Genomic DNA, 12007 nt, shown 5'->3' with positions numbered 1-12007 from the left:
AAGCTTGACTATCCCCTCAGCGAGATCCAATCAAGAAATTACAATAATAATGGCGTGGTGGTTAAGTTACTGGGTTCCCCATGGCCAACTGAGGTTCAAGTCCTGGACCTGGCAGCTTGAAAATCACAACAAATAAATAAAGAAAGGAAGAAATATTTTAAAAATAAGAATGACAATAAACTTTTTATAATAACTTTTTACACTAAACTTAGTAAGGGGTTTGCTAAATAAATTGCGGTACTTTTACTGGATCTACTAGGCAATCACTTGAATAATTAATGTTGTATAAAGGAATGTTCGGTGACCTGAGCGAAAAAAAAAACACAAATGGACAAAGATGTTATAGGGCAGGCTATATGATACTTCAAAAAGTTCATGAAAAAGTGAAATTAGAATATGAGTTTATTTATGTTTGAAATCCATATGCATTTTTTTCATAATATTCGCTTTCCATAACTTTTTGAAAACCCCTTCCACATAAAAATCTTGTTGCCAGATAGCGATATATTAAAAGATACAGATATACACACTAGATTGTAGATTATAAACTAAATGATAACAGTGCTTAGTCTCTCCCAAATTCCTGGGATGATAGGTGATGTTCCTTCAACTTTTCCCTTCTTTTTCCTTGTTCATATATTTTAATTTCCTTTTTAGTTTGAGATTTTTGCTATAAAGCACATGTGTTTGCCAGAGAGACAGAAAGTGAGAAATCACCCCCCAGGGGAGATGGCCATGCTGCAATCTCTTCTCCTCTCTTCTCCTTTCGGGATTTTGGACATGCATGCACACACGTCCGGTGTGAGGTTTAAGGCACCAGGTCTGAGATTCGAACCTTGGTCAACTACATGGGAGTCCAGCAACATAACCATTACACCATCTGCTGGTCCCCATATATTTTAATTTCTTTGCTAAAAATTTTGCATTATTTAATCTAAAGAAAAAGAGGAAAACATTACTCATGGCAGGGTAAGCCACTCCGATTATCTAAGAAATAAGTTCTTCATTTCTAAGAGTCACCCACCCATACAATATATTTTGGCAGCTTGAAAATCTGTGCTTAAAACTCACATGTGCCTGGTGTGAGTTTTAAGCTGCCGGCTCTGGGACTCGAACCATGGTCGACTCTGTGGGAGTCCAGCAATGTAACCATTATGGCATCTGCTGGTCCTGAGACCTGAGTTCTTTCCATGGCTCACTGCTGATGAACTGTGGAACCAAATTCCCAGCAGGAACTCTGGGGAAGGACTGGACCAGACTGACCCTAGGGCCTTTCTGTGTTTGACATTTTAAGAGTGAACAAGCATTTTCAAGATCTGTCTACATCCTTGGAGATTCCGTGCCCAGAGATGCAAACTGAGATTTACAAGAGTGTGACATGACCCAGGAATTCAGGAATCAGAAAGCAGTGACATTTCAGACTCGAAGAAGCTAAGAAACCTATTGACCAGAGAGCCCCATCCCACTGCCTGTTTCTTTTTCTTTGAACCCACTTCCGTTCCTACAGCCCCGTCTTTAGTGTACGGTGTGCCACATGCCAAGGTTAAACAGTGCCATCTCCTGCTGCTCTTTTGAAGGAGGGACAGAGGCTGGTCATAGAGGCGCGGACGCCGGTCACAGAGGCGCTGCCGTAATGCGATTCTGTGCGATGTGAGACCACATGGGAACATCCCAGGTTCAGGTCCCAAGGGCTTCCTATACCCACCAGGCACATGCACGCCCATTGGCTGAGGCTGGGAGTGGGTCACAGCATGGAGACCCCTTTGGAGATGACTCTCTCTCTCGATTGATTAATTAATTTAAAACTTAAAAAAAATGGAAAGACCGAGCTGTTAGATTGGCTTGCTTTTCTATTTTGAGAATTCGGGTTTAGGAGAGCAGTTACTGAGAAGTTCATCCTAGGACCCAGAATCAATCTCATCTCAGCAGTTCCCAGCCAAGATGTGAATCTGTTCTCGCTAACCCTTCTTCTTCTTCTTTTTTTTTTTTTTAGTTGTTTTTGCCTTAGGGTACATGCGCTTGGAAAGAGAAGAGAGAGACAGTGAGAGGCAAAGTGAGAAATCACCCCCTGGGGAGATGGCCGCATTGCAATCCCTTCTCCATTCTCCTCCTCAGATCTTGAATGCACACATGCACCTGGCATGATTTTCAAGCCACCAGGTCCAGAACTCGAACCACCAGTCAGCCATGCAGGAGTCCAGTGACATAACTGCTACAACATCTACTGGTCCCTCTCTAACTCTTTGTAACACACAGCCTTCCTCTTCATTCTGCACTAATTTCTTCTCTTTTTTTTTTTTTGGAGAGGTTTTTGCTATATGGCACATGTGCTCACTAAGAGACAGAACGCAGAAAGTGAGAAATCACCCCCCAAGGGAGATGGCCACACCGCAATCCTTCTCCTCCATTCTCCTGTCGGATCTTGGGCAGGCACGTGCGCCCAGCATGATTTTAAGCCACCGGGTCTGGGACTTGAACAGCAGTTGACTACATGGGAGTTCAGTGACGTAGCCATTACACCATCTGCTGATCCCAATTCTCCACAAATTTCTATCTGTCTAATTTATTTGACCTGAGAAGCAGAATATAACAATAGAAGACATAAAGCTGTATAGATGTGGGTTCAAATCCCAGCTCGACCGCATGCCAATACATTGCGAGCTTCGTGGGAGTAAGGGCTGCTGGATCCACCAAGCCTAAGCCATTGCCTGGCGCATAGTAGGTGCTCAGTACAAACCAATAGATGTGGTTTGTACTGAGCACCTACTGTGTGGTTCTGGGGAACTTCCTTGACCCCTCTGACCTTCATCTTCCAAAGGAAAAGTGGTTTTCCCATGCAGGCTTCTAATGAGATAAAACATGCGACCAATGGGACATTGCCTCCGTCTACTCGCCGCCATGTCTGAAATCTAACCGGGGGTCCATCTTTCCCAGGAAGGCAATGGGTGTTGTAAACAGCCTACTACCGACCAGGGGCTCATAAGCTCTTATCAGCTACCAGCCGAGGCTGCAGCCCCTCCCCCGCTCCTTGCGCCTGTCCCTTCTCCACGGCGCCAGAATCTGGAAGCAGACCAGAAACTTGTTAATCGTCCAGACATTGCTCGAAAGGAGCCCGACATCTGCGTGATGGAAACCAGGGCAGAGAGGATCCCTGGTCTGCCTCTCCCGGACAGGGCATCTGGGCTCCAGTGTCACTTGGGCATCGGGGGTCCCCCAGGGATCTGGCTGGGCTTTTACAGAGCGTCGTCCGGTGCCCAGGACAGACCTTGTACTCTGCCAATTTCTCCATCCACGATTTCTAAGCAGAGGGATAAACACAGGAAGTTTGTGGTTGCGGTTGGACCAGCCAAACCTTGAACAGAGTCCTGGTCCGGAAAAGAACCACGAAACAATAGGAGGGGGCAGCGGAGAGGGGAGGCATCTGGTTCCTTTGTTCTCCGGCTGCCATAAATCAGACAACGGGGAAAGAAAAAGGCCGAGCGAGGCAGACACTCATTTTTCTTTTTTATTTTTTAGAGAGAGATTGTTGCTATAGGGTACGTGTGCTCACTGGAGAGACAGAGACAGACAGAGAGCCAGAAAGTGAGAAATCCCCCCCCCCCAGGGGGGATGGCCACACTGCAGTCCCTTCTCCTCCATTCTCCTCTTGGGATTTCTGGCACACACGCACAGGTACCTGTCGTGAGTTTTAAGCCACCAGGTCCAGGACTTGAACTGCAGTCGACTACGTGGGAGTTCAGTGATGTAACCGTGACGCCATCTGCTGGTCCAAAGGCAGATGCTCGTAATAGAAACATCCTTTGTGATTTCTAACAGTGCAAGGAAAGAGCTGAGATCCTCTGCTTTGATCTCAGTGACCTGGGGCTTCTGTTTCCATGTCTGTGAAAATGGGACAAAATCCCACTCTCATCCGTACGTTTCACTGAGATAGAAAACACGTGTGAAAATTCTTTGGAAACAGTGTATTCCGATAGTGATGATCATGAAACTCGATGAGGATGGTGATAAAATAACATCCACTTATGTCATTTGTCAGATGCAATCTTGTGAGCAGCTTTTCTGAGCAAAGCACCACTCTGGGCCCTGGGGACAGAGCAGCGAGCAAGACCCACCTGAGGGAGCTCCGGGCCCAGCAGCTAATACGTGCATAAACAAAATGACTGGGGACCAGCAGATGGCGTAGTGACTACATCGCTGGACTCTGCATGGTCGACCACAGTTTGAGTCCTGGACCCGGTGGCTTGAAACTCACACCAGGTGCGTGTGTGTGTGTGCCCAGGATCCCAAGAGGAGAGTGGAGGAGAAGGGATTGCGGCGTGGCCATCCTCCCAGGGGGTGACTTCTCACTTTCTGTCTGTCTAAATGACTTAGGAGGCAGTAACTACCATAAAGAACACATGCCAAGGGGTCTGAGAGACAGGGACTGCGGATGGGGGCCACGTTCAAATGGCCTGAGGAGGTGACATGGAGCTGAGACCCGAAGGAGACAGAGGAATGAGTCATGCGATGAGCAGAGGCAGAGAGGTACAGGAACAACAGGAATAGCCAGGACGAAGGCCCGAGTAGGAAACGATCTTGCTGGTAGTGGGGACATTATGTTCATTCTGTTTTGTTTTTGGAGACAGAGCAGCAGGAAATGAAGTTGGAAAGGAGACAATCGTCAATCCTGTGGCCACAGAAAGGGATTTGGGGGACCAGCAGATGGTGTAGTGATTATATCGCTGGCCTCCCACGTGGCTGACTGCGGTTCGAGTCCCAGACTCGGCAGCTTGAAACTCACGCCGGGCGCATGTGCATGTGTGCCCAAGATCCCGAGAGGAGAGTGGAGGAGAAGGGATTGTGGCGTGGCCATCTGCCCCGGGGGGTGATTTCTCGCTTTCTGTCTCTATGTCTCTCTCTGTCTGTCTGGCGAGCGCACGCGCCCTACAGTGAAAATCTCTCCAAAAAAAAAAAAAAGAAAGAGATTCAGATTCTAGTATTCCAGGACAGAAACTCCTGCTGGTGCATCGCAGAGAGTGAGTTGTGGGGTCCACGTGGGGAGACCAGCAAGGAGGCTGATGCACCTCCAGATAAAAGAGGGCTGATGCTAACGGCCCTCACGGCATCATCGTGAACCGCGAGCCCTTATTATACCCACTTTACAGATGAGAAAGCCAAGGCCGCCTTACCCTCCCGCCACCTGCTGGCCCAGAATTCTCTTATGTTGAGGAGTTTCATTGAGATGTGGCGCATCGCCGTGAAGGGCATTCACCTTAGATGTACGGGCAATGAGCTCTCACAGATGAAGACGTCCGTGCAGCCCCTACCTCGACCAAGGTCAAAAATGCCCTCACCCATGTCCGGGACGACTTTGAAGAGTAAAATGTAGGCCCCAAACACGTCAAGTCTGCCTGTAGCAGGTTACGTCAAGATCTTCTGGCTCCCCATTCAGCCAGGCTTCTGCTGGAAACTCAGAGGCTAGGGAGGGGCCTTCCATGTCAGGTCAGCACCCGCGCCCTGCTCAGGTGAGAAATGACGAGGAGTACGGCCTCACAATGACGGCGCTTTAACATGACTCCCAGGAGCGCTTTCACACACCTCTGCCCTCACCGCAGTCGGCGAGGCAGGTGGTCCTCGTCTAATTGGCAAAGAAGCCTCCGTTTTACCATCTGTAAAATGGGGGCATTTTATGAACTCAATGAATGAATTTGATGAAATACGGTCTCTTCCGAACTCAAAAAATCCTACATTTGCAGGGGTGTGAGGAAATGACAGGCCCATCCCGACACCATCTCCTCCTCCTTAAAGAAAAGCAAACCCCTCAGACCCTCCCACGCCCACCCCCTCAACATTTGACAGTGCAGAGGGAGTTCATGCTCCTCCTCTCTCCGGGAAGTCTCTACAGAGGACACGCTGACACTTGCAAGTCTCTGGGAAAAACAGCACACACTTTCGAGATACCCAGACAAGGGTTTGAATCCCAGCCTGATCACTCATTAGCTGTGTGGCACTGGGCAAGTCCCTTCACCTCCTGAGCCTCAGGGTTTTGTTTGTTTGTTTGTTTTGTTTTTTGGAGAGGTTTTTGCTACAGGGCGCGTGCGCTCGCCAGACAGACAGAGAGAGACATAGAGACAGAAAGCGAGAAATCACCCCCCCAGGGGGGATGGTCATGCCGCAATCCCTTCTCCTCCATTCTCCTCTCGGGATCTTGGGCACGCACGCACACACGCCCGGCGTGAGTTTTAAGCCACCGGGTCCGGGACACAAACCGCAGTCAACTATGTGGGAGTCCAGAGACATAGCCATTACGCTAACTGCTGGTTCCCTGAGCCTCAGGGTTTTCATCTGTTTCATGGGGATGGTAACATCCCCTACAACAAAGGTTGTTATAAGGATTCCGTGAGGTAAGATCATGAAACTGAAGTGTTTAGCCATGGGAGCTCCAGCTACGGCAATCCCTGAAGCCGAGGGCAGCCCGAGCACCTTCCTTATCAGCTCTCTTCTTGCCTCCACCTGCCTGTGGATTGGACATCTGGAGCAGGAGCTGATTACACGCCTGGGGACATCCCTGTCTTCCTAGGAGAGAGACTCCTGGAAGACCCCGCAGGACGGAACTTGGTCAGCTTCCCAAGTCCAAGCGCTCAGAATCGTCTGCCTAAATTTCCCCCAGCCCCACCTGCAACCGCAGCATTAATACGGCTCTGCTCCGCTTAGGTTAATATATGTATTATTTATGGAGCTTTATTATGTGCTCAGAGGGCTCCCCTGAGAAATATAATTGTGCATTGGGAGGCAAATTTGAATAATATTTACAATTAATTTCCGTCAATAAAGCAATGCACGGAGGCCTGTGTGCAGCAGAAATGGGCCTTGGATTGGTTTCCCATTAACCAGTCCCCTGAGAAGGCTTGGATAGCTTTTAAATATCTCCCAAAGAGTCCACTTCTCTCTGCCTTTGCTTCCTAGTCCAGGCTCCGCCATGGCCTCCCGACTTCCCCTCCAGCCCTTTCCCACTCTGCCCTTCCCAGAGCCGCCCCAGCCTGCGTCTGAGTATGTCCCTCCCTCGCCTGTGGCTTCCTCTTTATCTCAGGGCAAAGGTCACATCTCACCCTCTGGCCCTGCCCTTTTCTCTGCCCCATCTGGTCTCAGGCTCACCCTACTCACTTGCTACTTGGGGAAGGGAGGGTATATTTTTCGATTATTTATTTTATTTTATTTTTTTGAGAGGTTTTTGCTATAGGGCGCATGCATTCGCCAGACAGACAGAGAGAGACAGAGATAGAAAGCAAGAAATCACCCCCCGGGGGGATGGCCACACCGCAATCCCTTCTCCTCTTCTCCTCTCGGGATCTTGGGCATGCACGCACATGTGCCTGGCTTGAGTTTAAGCCACCAGGTCCGGGACTCGAACCACGGTCGGCCACATGTGAGTCCAGCAACAAAGCCATTATACCAACTGCTGATCCCTATTTTTCAATTATTGACCGGCTCTCAAGCTGGCCAATGAAAGAACTCATAAAGACAGAGTCTTGATCAGCCTTGGATCCCCAGTGCCCACCACAGGGCCTGGCAAAGCATAGGCATCAAGTATGTTTTTATGAAATGGGTAGATATATATAGATATATAGATATATAGATTTATAGATATGAATACATAAATGAACGAGTGGGTAGATGAATGGATGAATGGGTATTTTGGTGAATGGGTGGATGGACATCGGTATGAATGGGAGGTGGACTGACAGGTGGATATTCGGGCCAATGGGTGGATGTCAAAGTTCATAGATGGGGGGCTGGCAGGTGTTGTGGTGGTTGAGGTGCTGAACTCCAACATAGCCAACCATGGTTCAAGTCCTGGACCTGTCAGCTTGCTTTCTCACTCTCCCTTTCTCTCTGTCTCTCTCTGGTCAAAATTGAAGAAGGATAACAAATAAAATTTTTAAAAAAGACTTCAAAGTTAATGGATGGGAAGGTGTTGGGGTGGATGAATATGGGGGAGAATGGAGGTAGGTGGGCAGATGTCTATGGGGGTGAGTGGGTGGGTGAACGTACGGGTGGAAGTTAGGGTGAAAGGGAGGAGTGAAGAGATGAAGGGATGAGTGTGTAGACAGAAGCATTTCTCCTGGGGTACCTGATGTGGTGCCAGGGGGCATGGACTTGGGAGTGAGGCGGTCTGGGTTGTGTCCCCCATCTGCTTTGGCTTGCTGTTATTTGGGGTGAGTCTCTACGCCTTTGTATCCTTGGGTGCCAGGGAAATGAAATAGGTGGAGGGAAATCTTTCAAAATGCCGATTCTTTGACGACTGAAAGTTTGGAAATGGTAGGTTGGACGTGTCAGGGCTTCACAGAGTGCCGTGACTTCTCTGAGCCCCAGCCGCTATTCTGTGAGGCCAGCAGGAAAGACGGGGGCATGGCAGAGACCTCCGACCTGAGCCATGCACTCGGCCTTCAGTGTCTTTATTCAAGAGAGATGTTGTCCCCAAAGAGGAAGCACGTGGCCCCTGCTGAATCATTCCACGCTGGAAATGGTGTTTAGACCCCTCCCTTGTTCTGGATTCACCTCCTGCAGCACTGTCACAAATCTAGGGTTTGGCAAGTACAGGCCCAGGGCACCCTGACTTCTGCAAAGTATAACCCATCAGGGAGGAAAGAAGAGGAAGACCAGGAAGGAGTTGGGGAATCCCTGATCACTTCCATCCGAGCTGAATCCCACCTCCCTCCGCAGATTCCTCAGCTCCTGAGACCCCAGTTCCCTCACTTGTAAAATGGGGAAGCTTGAACAAGACAAGATTGAAGGTCCTTTGAGGCGCTCACTATTAGATTCTATGAGGGGTTTTGAAAAAACTATGCATGGATTTTTTTTCTTAAAAAAAGAATTTAATTTTAATTTAATTGCCAGAGGATACATATGCTCGCCAGAGAGAGAGAAAGGGAGGGAGAAACATCCCCCATGGGGTATGGTCATGCTGCAACCCCTTCTCCTCCATTTCCCCATCTGTTGGAATTTTGAGCACTCACAGATGTTCACCCAGCATATTTCTCAAGGCACCAGGGCTAGGATTCGAAACTTGGTTGACCATATGAGATCTGGTTCCTGTAACTGCTCAATTATAGGCCGGTCCAGGATTTCAAAAAACTTTTTCACCAAAGTAAACTTATACTTTAATTCTGTTTTTCAATGAAGTGTTTGAGGTCCCCTCATATCTCCTCCCACATGACCTGGCTCCTAACCCCATCAGAGCGGAGTCTGGGGTCAAATCTGAGCCAAACTCCTCCCTGTCTCTTCTGAACCTCCTTGCCACAATCTCTGTGCCTTCTAGTGAGGGGAAGCCTTAGAATTTGCAGCTCTGTATGCCTCGGGAATTACTGGGGGGCATGACAAAGTGGGCAAAGGCACCCAATCAGCTGAGGCCCTTCCCTGCTCTCGGTTCTCACTGGCTTGGTGGCCAGCTGGAGCTGGTTCTAAGATCCAATTCCTTTCTCTTTTTCCTTCTATTTTCTTCCCCTCCTTTTCTCTCCTTCCCTCCCTGTAGTCCTCCCTCCTTCTTCCTTCTAAGGGCTAAAGAAGTTGGGAATGGGCCGCAGACCTGGTTCAAAGCCCAGCTCCATCTAGCTGTGACCCCGAATGAGTGAGATCCATTCTTTAAGCCTCCCTGTCTGTGTCGTCCACATAGGTATGACAGTCCTCTTCCCACAGGCCCGTTCGAGGTGTCGATGCTTGTGCCAGGTTCCTGCTCCTCCCTACCATGCTCCATTTCCTTCCTGTACGCCCTTCTCACTCTCCTGTGTTCTCAAACACTGTCTCTTCTTTTTGTCCCTCTGCCTCTTCCTTCCCCTTGACCTACCTCTCCCACCTAGAAGGTAAGACCAACACCCCCTTGACCCACCCATCCCACCCAGAAGGTAAGACTAAGACCCGCTTGACCGACCCATCCCACCCAGAAGGTAAGACCAAGGCCCCCTTGACCCACCCATCCCACCCAGAAGGTAAGACCAAGGCCTCCTTGACTCTCCCATCCCACCCAAGAGGTAAGACCGAGGCCCATTGGTGGGTCCTAGGCCCCAAGAGAAGGCTCCTGGGTGCCAAGCATCTCAGCTGCCCATGAAGTAACAGGTGGGCACACTACAAACCTCAGGGACAAGTCCCATGTGACCTGGGGGGATGCTCACAAGAGACCACGGGAACGAGATGGACGGGGATGTCATGGTTGCCTTTAAAGAGCTGGCAGGAAACTGCAGCCAGAACAGGAAGGCTGGCAGGGCAGCCAGAAAGGAGGAGGCCTGACTAAGGAAGAAAACAGCCGGCTTGCGTTCTGCTCCTGCTGGTCAGCTTTTCCAATGACAGCGTTCGTCCCTGGCTACTCCAGCCTGGCCTCCCACTGCCCAGCAAGCGCACCGTCCTGGGACCCGGGAGCTGTCGCTGATGACTGTCATGACCTGTGACCAATCCCACGCCGTCTGGTGCCTCTGTTGCTTCATCTGAAAACTTGGCATGTGTGTGGGGACGGGGGGCGTTAGGCAGTATTTAAATTCCTTTTGCTCTCAAGAAGTCCAAGTTCAGACAGCTTAAAGCCAGCAGAGGCCCTGCTTCGGATCAGTTCAGAGCAGCCTCGTCAGAAGCATCCAGACCCAACAAGGGAAGGAACAGTTTGTCTCTTAATGAAGTGTGATTCCAAACAGCCCGTGGCCTCGGGAACTCGCCCAGCTCAGTGTAGACATTACATCTGCTCATTGCATCTTTCGGAGAAGTAGATTAACAACAAGGGACTTGGAGGAGAACGCTATGGAGACACTTAGAGACCGAAGGGCCTCGGACCAACCGGAGGCTGCCTCCTGCCAGGCTTCTGCGTCCACTGCCCTCCCTGCAGGTCTCGGAGAGTGCTGAGCACGGAGACATGTAGGGCTGAAGGGCGTCCAGGGAGCTGGAGGCCAAGTGTGTGTTCTTTGCCATGATGGGTCATTTTTGAAAACGATTTGCAAAGCTTCTTAAGGGCTGTTAAGTTGCTCGCATTAATTTGCTGAAGAATCAATATTTATGGTGAAAACCCCAACCTCTCCAGTTCCTTCCTGACCCCACAGCCTCATTCGAGCCAAGCAGACTGAGTTCCACATCCCAGCTCTGGCAGAGACTAGCTGAGTGCCCTTGAGCAAATGACTTACCCTCTCTGGGACACGGATTCCTTCTCTGTAAGAGGAAAGGGACGCTTGCACCGTACACGGGTGGTCACGAGGAATACATGGGATAACACACGCAGCGTGTTTAACATAGAAAGTGCTAACTACAAAAAGGCAATCGTGAGCCTCTAGAATATTCTCAATAAAAGAAGAGTGTCTGGGGCCAGACGGAGCCAGGTTCAGATCTTGACTCTGCCACTGGGCGGCTGTGTGATGCCAGGCAAGTTACTCTCCTTCTCTGAGCCTCAGCTTCGGCATCTGTGACTAGGATGACATGCCGCCTCCTAGAGGGCGGAGTCGGTATTAGATGAGGAAAACCGTTAAGATGGCTGCGCACAGGGGAGTGAGGTGCGTGTACCTCGGGAGTGCAGGCCAACGACTCGGGCTCCAGGCTCCGCTCTGAGTCCAGTCAAAGCCCTCGGACACTCTTCTTCCCGGGAGACACTCTTTGGACCCATCTCTGTGTCTCAGAGAGGTTAAGTCACTTGCTCAAGGACACTCAGCTAGTCTCTGCCAGGACTAGGACATGAAACTCAGGCTACTTGGCTCAAAGGAGGCTATGGGGTCAGCAAGGCCTTGAGAAAAATGATAAAAAAAAGAAAAGGCCCACCCCTCCCACTTCCCACCTCTTGGTGGGATTTGTTAGAAGCACCCCCAGCCAGAGCTGAGTGGGTCAGGGAAGGAGGGAAGAAGCCCCATGATGGGGAGGGAGCTACGAGTAACACCTAGGTAACAGAAACAAGGTGACAAAAGCAGGGGGTGGGGTGAAGGACTGGCTCCACAACAACCCCCAAATAGCTATAGCCTAAAGCGTCACCCCCCCCCCCCCGGGGTTTGTGGGGTCAGCGGCTCTG

The sequence above is a fragment of the Tupaia chinensis genome, unplaced genomic scaffold (assembly GCF_000334495.1).
Source record: "Tupaia chinensis unplaced genomic scaffold, TupChi_1.0 Scaffold000320_1, whole genome shotgun sequence".
Taxonomy (NCBI): Eukaryota; Metazoa; Chordata; class Mammalia; order Scandentia; family Tupaiidae; genus Tupaia; species Tupaia belangeri.
This window is presented reverse-complemented; position numbering follows the sequence as displayed.